General features: G+C 46.7%; 1 pseudogene; it reads right to left on the bottom strand.

Annotated features, from left to right (window-relative positions):
• Positions 1 to 9,779: 9,779 nt before the first annotated feature.
• LOC136470233 (uncharacterized) lies at positions 9,780 to 11,721 on the bottom strand (annotated as a pseudogene).
• Positions 11,722 to 12,499: the final 778 nt, after the last annotated feature.

Genomic DNA, 12,499 nt, shown 5'->3' with positions numbered 1-12,499 from the left:
GGCCGTGACGCACCGGCGTTCGTGGCGTGGCCGGCGCGACGGACGCATGCGGGCGCGGTGGGCGGCGTGGCGGCCGGTGGCAGGCGCGGCAGCCGGCGTGCGGCGGTGAAGCGGGCAGGCAAGGTGGGCGACCAGGCGGCCAGGCGAGCAGGGGCGGCGGCGGGCAGGCAAACAGAGGGAGGGTGGCGGCTCACGGGCGATATTTACCTGGGCCCGCCGCGCCGTGGGCTATGGCGCGTCAGTGCCGCTCCTAGATCAGTGGCACGGCGGACCCTGCCACGTCACCCCTCTCGCTGCGCCACCATGCATAGCGCGGCACAGGCGTTTCGCCGCGCCTTATCAATAGGCGCGGCCAAAAGTGTTAGTTTTGAAAAAAAAATTAAACAATGTTAAATTTAAAATTAGTTTAAAAAATGTTAAAAAAATCGCGGCTTGCGGCGCGCGTGGGCTGCACCACATGCTCCTCGGCTCGATACCTGACCACGCGCGTGACGTGACAAAGGGAGAAACCGAGCCTAAGCGCGGCCCAATCAAGGATGAAGATGGCTGTGCGCCCGCAAGGCCCCAACCATCTTGAGGATGACGGTGCTACTCGCTGCGGGCGTAAGACTGGAGCTGGGTCACGAAGTCGGAGGTGCGGGTGAAGGCGAGAAGCACGATGGCACTGTCAGCGAGCAGGCAGTGGCGTGGCAGCAACTGCTGAAGCCGGCTAACTGAACTCAAGTTCAGTTACGGCCTTCTCTGTTATTCAGCAATTTTCTCCCAATTTTGTATGTAATCAAACTGATCGTCCTTAACAGAACTTGTTCAATGACCTATGATCTACAACATTGTTTTAAGAACTAAGGTCTAATTCTTGCTGCTTTTGTGGAAAATCTAAAGCCTCAAAGATTGACAAATTTTCTGCATACCAAAAGTAAGTTTCTAAGTTGCAATTTGATTTAGGAGGACAAACTGGAACGCGACATCCACGAGCGGCAGGAACACGAGGCCAAGGTCTACAGGACCGGCGCGACGAGCGGGCGTCAGGAGAGAGAGGAGGGAGATAGGCCGGCGGCGACGACATGGGCGACCTCTTCTAGTAGAACGACTCCTGTGGTCCAGGCTCGCTCTTTCGCGATGAACGCCTTAACCATTCCGCCAGAACGCATTGTCGACACCCAACTCCACTGGGTCTCATGTTTTAGAAACAATCTAAGCAAAATTTATCCCCATAAAACTCATTTCATCTCGTAAAACTTTTATCATATTTCTCTTCATTAATACTATATTACATTAGCTTATTTAGTGCCCATAAAATTTTTATAAAACCTTCCTTTAGACAGCCTATATAATTCTAAATAATTCTAAAATTCTAGAGCCGAGAGGAATAAAGAGGTGAGTGAGTCCCACACCACCGAGTGCATGCTGTAGAGAATCTGAGAATGCATGTATGCATGCAGCTGAAGCAGAAACGAGGCGTTGCGTAACTCTCGGCATCATGATCGGACGGCCCCAACAGCACACGAGGCATGTAAGGAGTAGCAATGTTTTTAAGAAAAAAGAGAAGAAGTAAGTTTTATCTAGGTAAAACTTTCTTACCATGATTCTCAACTTCTATAAGTCATGAAGTTAACTGTTTATGAAATCACTTTCCATTGAGAGTGGATGCTTCGTCCTTTTTTCATTTCATTCAATACGACATGGTAGTCTTAAAAATAACGTCACGACAGAGCATGTTCAAGAGTTTTTTCAAATCTCACTCTCTAAATCATTATTTAGAGAGTCGTTTGCATAAAAGTCGTTTTCTATATCTTTTCACTCTCCAACAATTTTTCTATATGTCGCGCACAACCTAGAGAGTATTCTCATCTTCTATTTTTAGCTAGCGAGAAATCCAAAATAGAAATTGACTATATTTAGATAGCCATTTAGACAAGCTGTTGGAGGCTAGTTTTATTTTACCAAAATCTCTATTTCCTAGCATTTAGAAAAAAATTAGAGTCTCTTAGAATTGCTCTTGTTCAGACTATCTTAGCAACTATTACGCTGTAAATCTAGAAACATTTTCCTGGAACTAGGATGGAGGGAGTATTAAGAGACCGGGGCCATCGATTTTATAGAGACAAGCCAACCAACCACCTTCGTAAATGGCCATTCACAGAAACTATTTGACTGAGGTAGTTGGGATGACCACCTCTTTTAACAAAAAATATCTCATTCTTTCAAAATAGTTCCTGTGAAAATAAATTTGTATCTATTATTCCTAGCATGTTGTTTATATATTTTTTAAGAAATTGAAAAGTTTGAACTTTTGGTGAGCTATGGGGTACGATGACGACAATGCCTCTATCGGCGTTCGCATGCTTCTGTCGGCTTGGATGAGTGCTTGCTTTGTTTTGAGTCGTTACCCTGCCTTGATATCTGCTAGTAGCGTGCCGTTTGAACAGGTTATTATTTTTGCAGAAATGGTACGTGTAGTGCGTCCAATGGACCGCATAAATAATGGACGGCTTTTTTACCCCGCAGCTTGCTCTCGCCCGCATGTATATTAAAAAAATATCCCTTCGCTTCCTCCTCTTCATCCTTACCCCTTCCCGCATTCCGCGCTCCTCATCCCCTGCCGCAACGCACCAACGCCCCATGTCCTCCCCCACCCCGGCGAGATTCATGGAGCACGAGCGAGATCCACTCGCCTCTAGCGAGATCCATGGAGCTGGCGTGGCGGTGTTGCAGCGGAGTGGACGGCTCTCCCTCACCCCGGCACGGCGCCCTCCCCACCCCGGCGGCGCCCTCTCTCACTCCGGCGACTAAGCTCCCCCAACCCCGGCGGCCATGGCGCTCCCCGCCCCCCATCCCTACTGTCGCCGAGACAAGCCCGGTGCCAGTGGCACTGGTGGTGGTGGTGCTCGTGCGCGGCGCTGGTGCTGGTGCTGGGTTGTGCTCACGCACAGCCGCTCGCCGCCGGCTCCCACCCCGTCGGACGGAATCGACCGGCCCAGGCCTCTCTCCCCTGTGTTGCAAATGTATGTTTCAACTGTTTTAGACGTTTTAGAAGCATATTCTAATTGTTTCATATGGATGCTGCAAAAGTTGATTGGGGGATGTTGCAATTGTTGCAAGTGTTTCAAAGGCATGTGGTATCGATGTTTTCTAAACCAGACTAGTAAACTTATACAATTGTCGCGCTGCTCTAGGAAGACGATGGTAGCATCCAATAGACACGAGGATTTATACTGGTTCAGGCCAGAGCCCTACGTCCAGTCTCAGAGATGATCGAGTGCATGTTCCTCGCTTGAATGCTCTGAAGTTCTTACAATGGGGGTGCAAGAATGGTGGAAGAGATAGAAGGACCTATGCTAGGCGAAGGGCTGCCCGAAGAGAAGCTCTAGGAGCCCTACTACAATGATGAATGAATGGAATGGTAGAGGGTTCAGAATGTCAGGAAAGGGTGCCCTGGCTGCCCTTATACAAAGAGGAGGTTCTCCCGACCGAAGGGTCGAGAGCCTGAGGCAGGGCCTAGCTAACTTGACTTGCAAGCTATGCATCTTCTGGTGTACGTTCGGTCGTGGCTTTCGTCATGGCCTTCTGGCCACGTTGTGGCAGGATGTGACGTGGCACTACTGTGCCTGCCGTGGCGGCACTGTAGCCTCGATGGCGGTTTGTAAGCTGTCCTGTGCAACGCAGTGTCCGTCGTGGCCTTCGTCATCGTCTCCTAGTTCCCAGGGGCGTCGTACCCAAAGTAGGTAGCTACCCTAGGTCGTCGATCGCTTGGTCGCTTTGTGGGGCCGAGGGCCACGACCCCGGTCGTCGGGGTCGGGGCACTCTGCCGGTCTGGATGGCCTTTTCATCGGGTCCCCTGTCGTGGATCCCATCCCGTAGTGGGTGGGATCGTACATGTTCCTTGTTGGTCCGTATCTGGACGGCGGGCATCATACCCGTAGCCTCCGCGTTGAGGTGGTGTTGTCTTGTCCGCGCAACGTGGCATGGGGTTAGCGTCTGACCGGACCGAGGTGGCTGTTGTTCACTCGGTCCTCGCGGGGTTAGTGAGGTGTGCCTGCCCTTGCCAGAGTAGGTGTTCTTAGCGGGGCTCGACCTGTCCCCGTCCCTTTTAGGGGTCGTGACGGGGGCGAGGTCGTGCACTTTTCATGCATCGTGCGGCTAAGGCAGGATGAAGAGGTCGTGGCCGACCCTGGCCCTAGAGTCCGGCCTGGCTTGCTCGACTCGGCTGGGCCTTGGTCGTTCGGGCCTTCGCCAGCTAACGTATTGCGGGCCTCGTGGCCTGCTAACTAATCGGTGCCCTGAGACACCCCGGGGTTATAACCCCGACATGTTGCAACCGTTTGTTCAAATTGTTTTATTTGTTTCTAGACATATGTTGCATATTTTTTATCTAGATGTTGCATATGTTTTCACACATATGTTGCAACAGTATGTTCCAAAAATTTTCATCTGTTTTAGTCTTCTGTTGCAGCAAGTGTTTTCATGTCGCAAGTTGCAAGTGTTCTATCTAGATGTTGCATATGTTTTCACACATATATTGCAAGTGTATATTCCAGATGTTTCATCAGTTTCAGACGTATGTTGCATTCAAGTGTTTCATGTTGCACGTGTTTCCTGCTGTTCGGAGAGTTAGAGGGCGTGGGGGAATATGGCGCAGCGAGCCGGTGGCTGGCGGACGTAGCATGCGGCACGCTGGGGGCCAGCGATCGGGGGCACGACGGAGCGGGGGTGCGCCTGCGGGGGCGAACAGATGGGGATGGGGGCGGGGTGTGCCTGCGGGGTTGGGGCAGACGGATGGGGAGGGGGAGGGGTGCGTGGATGGGGGCGGGTCAGGCGTTGGGCGGGCTTTGTTAGACATACGAGTGGGCATCCGATGGAATTCATCCCCATCGGACATCCGTGCGCTAGCATTTCCTTTATTTTTGTTTGATTTGTCACCCACGAGCCATACCAATACTTTTTCGACCAACCGATCAAGGGCTTGACAATCCGTATGAAATGTTTCGGTCCGAATCTAAAGATTTAGTATCCATACCGTAACCTTATTTGAATACTAAAATTTGGATATACATGATGTCGATGTCCGTCATATCCTATCTGAAATATCTATAACTGAATCTGAGATTTACTGTAGCCATAGGTATCTGATTGTATTTGATCTGTCACACCAGTTCTCGTTTTTCTAGTGTTGCCGAGGAACAAGTTCAGGCTCGTATGAATGAGAAAATTCCCTATTTAGTATCACAATATGACATGGTTCCTTATTTAGCATCGAAAGATAAAATCTTCTTCATATAGCATTGTGTTTATTTTTTGTCCCTATAAAGCTCTGCCGTTAGATGCGACCTCTAACACCCTCAAGTACGAGGGAAAAAGATCATTTTACCCCTATTTCATCTGTAGCACCACCAACATGTTAACAATGATATTTTATTGCACAATTTTTTTCAAATACAACTTTTTTGGACCATGAATATTTTTTTACAGTACATTTTTTTGCGCATATTATTTATGGCTATACAATTTTGTGGATAATAAATATTTTTTACCGTACCAAGCGTACATTAAGAATTGTCGTAAATAATCTGTGCAAAAAAATTGTACTACCAAAAAATTTTCATGGTCCAAAAAAACGTATTGTCAAAAAATGTTTAATTTTGTAATAAAATGATATTGTCAAAAAAATCCGTACAATAAAATTTAGCTATTAACATAGTGTTGTGGCAGCACATGAAAACATTGGTAATATGGTCTTTTCCCCTCATAGTTGACGGTGTTAGAGACCACATCTAACGACAGTGTATATAGAGAACAAAAAATAAACCCAATGCTATATTGAGAAAAAAATTATCTTTGGGTGCTAAATAAGAACCATGTCATATTTCGATGCTCAATAGGGAATTTTCTCCATATGAATTGGGCGAGTGAGACCTGACAACTCGACTCCAGCCAATCTCATTTCAGTCTGGGCCTCTTGGAAGTTAGAACCTAGAATCGGGTAAATTTGCTCCATGGAAATTTCAATGTTGATATTTGTTGATGGATACTATTGAATTTTGTCTTCTAGAGATATTCTTTAGCTATTCGCAAAAAAAGGAGATAGTCCTTAGTTGTGGCATTTGACTGCTAGATACCAAATTCGTTAGTCTCTATTACTCCTTCCGTCCCAAATTATAAGAGAACCAAGAGATTTTCAGGCAAAATAAAGAGCTCGACAAAAGACCACCACGTCCCTCACTGATTAGGATAGAAGCAGTTTAAGTTGTTATTTTGCTTAGTTACCTGCTAGCTTATTAGATGACACCAAATTTAAAAAATCTTAGTATTTCCTAAAAAGACAGAGGAGAGCCCTTTGTTCCGAAATAAATGTCGCTATGGTGTGTCGGTCAAACTTTCTTAAGTTCAACTAAATTTGTAGAAAATATTAGCAGCATTTGTGTCTCCAAATAAATTTATTATGTATTATAGATGAGGACATCATCCATCAAGTACAATCCAAGGAGAGGAGGAGGACCACCATTGGCGTCCAATTCGTCTACACCATGGCGGAGGTCCAGTCAACTCGAGTTGGAGTCTCTCTAGGATTCTAGGAGCAGTCCTGAGTAAAATCAACACCCAGGGCGCATACAGACTCCGTTTTAGATGATCCACATATCCATGGGAAGACAAATTGAAACCAATTGCTTTGGCTTCGCGTCAGAATCGTCCTGATTCAATAGGAATCGTCGAAATAAGTCAGTGTTCAGAATATACCATGGTGCTGCGATATCGTCTTTTGGTCCATTGGGCCGTGTATCGTATTAGAGCCCATTAGGGGGCGCGTCTAGGGGGTGATGCCTAAGACTCTTTAATTAGTCGTCGTCCCTCTTGCTAGGGTTCGGGATTTGTTGCGTTCTTTGTTTTACTTGTGAAACAAATATTGTTTGCTGTAACTATATCGCCAAGATCACTTGCTGTGAACCAGAACCCATGTTCTTGATTTTGTTAGCATGTGGCGATTAGTTCTTTCGAATAAAGATTTGAACTCCTTTTCAGTATCATAAGCTTCATATTTTTTGCAATTTTAGATTGTGTTCATCTCGTTATTTTTTGCAATTTCAGATTGTGTTCATCTCGTTCTTGCTTATGTTTTCGATTCGTTTGCAGGAAAGCCTTCTCGGTGAGGTAAATCATGTTGTACGTAGTTGATAACCAACGAAGCAGTGGTGTAATGATTTTGGAGGTCCAAATCAGACTTGGTTCTAAACCTAGATCATAAAGGTTGAGTTATGCACCAATCAACGATATCAAAACTATCGTAAGATTGAACCTCGTCTACATCACTATAAATATTAATATTTTTAATATATATTTTGTTAAAATTAAAAATATTTGATTCCTCGAAAGCAATAACAATATTTATTTTGGGATAGGGGTGTACGGGAGAGTGTGAAGTGAGACCTGACCCCTCGACTCCAATCCAGCCGAGACGAGGGGATCGGGGAGTCACTGCCGGTACAAGTAGCACGGGATTCTCTCGAGGCCAGTGCCCATTCGCCACGCGTGCGCCGCTATCAAATAGCGCCCGTAGCTCAGGCGCTCAGCCACCACCCAGCCTCCCTTCCCGTTTGTGCCTACTGAACCGAAGCCGGCAAGGTTTCAGTTTAAACATGCGCTGCGGCCACAGGAGGTAAGAGGTGAGGAGGCCAGGAGGGGCAAGGGCCCGAGCCCGACGGCTTTCATCTCGCGGACGCCGGACGCGCGAGCGCGATCGCCGCTGTCCAGGTGAGGTGAGCCAGTGCACCACCCCGCTCGCCGCCGACGCTTCCGGTCCGTTCCTCCACCACCTCGCCTCTTCGTCTTCTCAGTTTCTTGCTTCTGCTTTTGGTCTCGTGGCGGTCGGCTCGCGTGTCGCCCTGTAGCGTGAGGAGCACCGGTGCAGTGGATCATGGCTGCGAGCGAGCTGTCAGCCTGTTCGGCTGGGGCGGTACTGCTGGCTTGTTTAATGTGAGAGAAAAATAGCTGAAAATTTATGATCGTTTACGACCAAACGAACGGTCCGTGTGACGGGATCTGAGGCGTCGCAACTACTGCACTAGATTTGTGTACACGGCCACGTTTCTTGCTAGTTTTCCCTCGACCAAAGTGCTTTTTTTTTCCGGAAAGGCTAGTGATCAACCGGTTGATTTGCCGGTTGTTATTAACCGTTTTTTTGGGCCGTGCGATGTGAAAGCGTCGGCCTCTCCCCACCTACGATCATGCTGGCGCGTGCGTGCGTGCGATGCGTCCCTGTGCGTGCGTCTGCTCGGCTTCAGCGTCAAACAAGCAATCATCATGCCTGTGTCTTTGTCCCTGCCTGACACACGAACGCGAGCACGGAACACCCTGCGACAACCTCTCCTCTCTCACATCCTTGTGTGGATTTTGTTTTTTTTTTAATTTCTGAAGAATTTGTTAATAATTTGATATATATTTCTCTGATCTCTGGAATTCATAGAAATAATTTGTAAATCTTTTTGAAAAAATTGGCATATATTTATGTTATTCCTAAATTACAACACTCTTTCTAATAAATTACACTGAAGAAATCATTGTAAATATAGTAATAAGGCAGTGTAAATATAACTATAAGACAGTGTAAGTGTATAAGAAAAATTTGGTTGATGGGAGGGGCTAAAACAACCGGTTGTTGACTAGACATTTCCTTCTTTTTTTTCTCTTTGTCAAATTTAGGAGAAATTCTGGCCATGGACTTTTTTTCTCAAGGACCTTGACATGTTCAGATTTTTGTCCAACAATATTACTATCAGTAGTACAAGATATGTTAGGCCTTTTTTTGGCAGTTCTTTTGTCGTGGCTTTTTTTACAGGCTTAATCAAAAGCCCTCACAAAAGAGCACATACGAGAATACTCCCTCCGTCCTTCGTTCAGAGGCGTATTGGCTTGGGAAAAGGTTTGTGAATTCACCGGCGCCTAAGCCGTTGGGTGCATCGGGAGCCAGCGCTCACGTCCTGTATTCTCGCGCATACTAACTGCGACGCCTCGCTTCCAGTATCAGCTGCATGCATGCATGCAAGTTGCTCTCCCTTCCCAACTGCGCTTCCTATTTTATCCCTCCCGCTTGCGTACTCAGCCACGAAAGAGAAGCACCGGCCATGGACGCGGAAACCTCGCCGGCCACCTCACTGGAAAAGGGTTCGGCCACCTCGCCGGCAAAGGGTTCGGCCACCTCGCGGGCAAAGGACGCAGCTGCTTCGCCGGCAAAGGGCGCGGTCGCTTCGTCGGTGCTCATTCGTGGTCTCAACTGGGCGCCGGACTCCGAGGACGAGAGCGAGCTCGTTACCATCGATCGTGAGGAGTGGCGAATCCGTCGCGGCATCAGGATTCCATGCTCTCGCTGTGGTCTCATACACAGTGAGTATGAGATCACATCATGGATCCATAGCTTCAACGAGTTTGACTGCAAGGTACTTTTCCCTAACATCGACGATCTAAAGATGGATGACGATACTGTATTGCTCCCTGCACACATATGGATGGCCAAGAGTGATGCTGATATTCAAGATTCAACCAGTGTAGGCGAACAGCAAGAGTAGTTGTTTTTGATTCAATGTAACCGAGCAGTAGTAAGAGTGCATGTAACGCTGATGCTACCTAGAAGTGCTTATGTCTATCTATTTCTTCATGCATTCATTTCAAAAGTCCCTCTAAACATGCATCGTCTAAACATCATGACTAGCTTAAGATTAACAGGAAAGAAGTAAACAGACGCTACCCATGCAAAAGATACTCTAAACATCATGGCAAAAGAAGCAAGTTTAACCAACGAATCCTAATGCTTGATTGTAAATTTCCATCGAACACTCATAGCTAATTGGAAGGTTGCCTGTCATCTCCAAGTGCTTCTTCTTCATGTGCGGGATGTTGTAATATTGTCCTCCATTTTGCTTCATGATCTCCATCATGCAACTCTGTTATGTTAGGAAAATCCGATTGGACCTATCCACAGGGTGCTCGCGAAATGCCTTGTCAACCTTTTCCACAATTTTTTCGATGTTGTTTGGAGTTCCCTTGTAAAACAACGCTTGAATTGCTGCAAAGAAACCAAGGTCCAACACATTAAGATCGGGTGAGTTTGGTGGCTGGCATGTTAGCCGTATGTCCCACCCATCTGCTTGGGCAGCTTCTACAAATGCTGGATCATTTACAGCAACGTGAGTCCTGGCATTGTCCTGCTGGATGAATATTGGCATTCCTCTTTCTTCGGCTGGCCATTTTCCTTTATTGCAGGGAGGACTTTGTTGATAAGGAATTGTCGGCTAATTTCCTTGGTAACAGACGTCATGGCCTTTGTTACCATGACACCTACAGAAAGCATATACCATTTGTTAGCCAAATTAAGTAAAAAAGGGAAAATTAAATAGAAAAGGGAAAATTTTAAGTACATATGCATGTCATACCTCTATCTCTATTGGGGCTCCGTCTCTTTGCAGGCTCTACGTAGACAAAGGGAAAATTGCCAATTTTCCCATCAAAGGTGCATACACCATGCTCAAATCTAGGCCGAGCAACCACAGTAAGAACCATGACCTTTTCAATGAAGTTTTTGATTTTAACCGCTCTTTGTGGTCTTTCTTCATCACTGGCGAGATACTACTTTTGGTTACGCCTAGTCCTATAGAACCACTTCTCATCGATGTACACGATGTTGTACATTGGTTTGAACGTGGGAGCATTTGGAATGTTGTTTGTGAGCAGGGACAAGCAGTACTTAACTCGTGCCTTCTTGTTTTCATCTGTTAAACTAAACTTTAGGTCATTTGTGTGCCGACGGAAATAACCCTCCCTAAAATGACTATGAAGTGCGCTTTTAGACACACCGAGCGCATTGGCTAGATCACGGATGGTTGTGCGCTCTTTCAAAGGCACGTTTTTTATGGCTTCCATGTCTATCTCAATTCGTTTGCGACCACAATTCCTAACCAACTTATTTTTAACACCATGTATCCCACCAGCAAGTTGTCCTTCTCGCCATATCCTCTGCACTACTCTACGAGTCACACTGTATTTCTGTGCAACTTCCTTACTCACTCCACGCTGTAGTATAGGTGGTTTTGTTTTGGCTAACAAATCACAATATATAGCCATCTTAATGTCATCGGTGTAGAACTTCCTCTGTCTCCCACCAGAAGCTGCAAAGATAAATCGAATTTAAAACAAAGAACATGGTAGTACAACGTGAAAGTATAATATGGTCATGCTCATGCTCATGCAACGTGCATGAAAGCAACGTGCTACAGTACCATGCAACAAAGAAGCTAACAGATGCTGATGATAGAAATGCTAGCTTACCCTCCCCAGTGTTATTGTTTCCTCCATGATCCAAAGCATTGCTCGCGGCATCGACTTGCTGGGCACCATGGTCACTGGCATCACCATGCTGGGCGCCATGGTCGTCGGCATCTCCTTGCTGGGTGCCATGGTCGTCGGCATCTCCTTGCTGGGCGCCATGGTCGTCGGCATCGTCGTCATGATCTCCAACTAGAAAAGCAGAGGGAAAAACAAGTCAGCGGAATCATATTTGGCACAAAACAAACTGAATCTTTGAAAACTAGCGGCACCATTGTTTCCATCATCCCACACAAAGTTGTAGCCGAGAGCATGTGCAGGCCCTTCCCACTCGCCGATGGCTTCCCAGTCAATTGGATTGTCCCAATCTGGGGGCGCCTCTTGGTTGAGATCAAAGCCTAATGGCGCCATGGATTGGAGAGGTAGGGAGAGGAGAATTGACGAGAGAGAGAGCTGATTAGAACAGGTTGCAGGAGAGGGTATATATAGAACTGTGGAGGCTTCATAGGCGCGGCAACTGTGAAAAATTTAAACACCCTGAAACCTTAAGCGGGAGATTTGATTTCTTATGCATGGCGGTAATTTTTAACAGCAAAACTGAAACTCAAAACGCGGCAATTTTCAACTGCAAAACTGAAACTAAAAACGCGGGAGCGGACGAGCGCGGTCGCGGGCGTTCCGGCGTTGCGCGAGCGTTGAATGCTTTTGCATGCAGCCATGCAGGGAGTTACGGTCAGCGTGGGATACGAAGGGATTTTGCGGCGTTTGCGGCTGGAGGTTACGACAATTAAGTTCTCCTTGGTCTCGGTGAAAAATGCTACTACGCCTCTAAATGAAGGACGGAGGGAGTAATATCAAGAGATGCTAACCATATGTGTTGCTGGTGCTTCTTCTGTGATGTGCAGGCAACATACCACCGCCATGGCACCATCAGGCAGCAGCCTTGCCTGCCAGTTGCACTGTTTGCGTGAAGGCAGCAAGCTTGCACATGTACAGTACATATGCTCCATGCATGTCAACTGCCGACATACAGCACAGAATGGGCGCATTGTATATCTCGTATTTATTCGTTTTTCTAATACTCGTTTATCTCGCTCTTATTTTTGCTCCTGTTGGCTGTGGGTGCTCTCGCTACATGTGAAAATAACGGCAAGGCACCTTTGAAATTGAATTCATTTTAATAATCATG

Source organism: Miscanthus floridulus, chromosome 8, assembly GCF_019320115.1.
Source record: "Miscanthus floridulus cultivar M001 chromosome 8, ASM1932011v1, whole genome shotgun sequence".
NCBI lineage: Eukaryota > Viridiplantae > Streptophyta > Magnoliopsida > Poales > Poaceae > Miscanthus > Miscanthus floridulus.
Note: the sequence above shows the minus strand (reverse complement) of the source record. Positions and strands in the feature narration are given on the sequence as shown.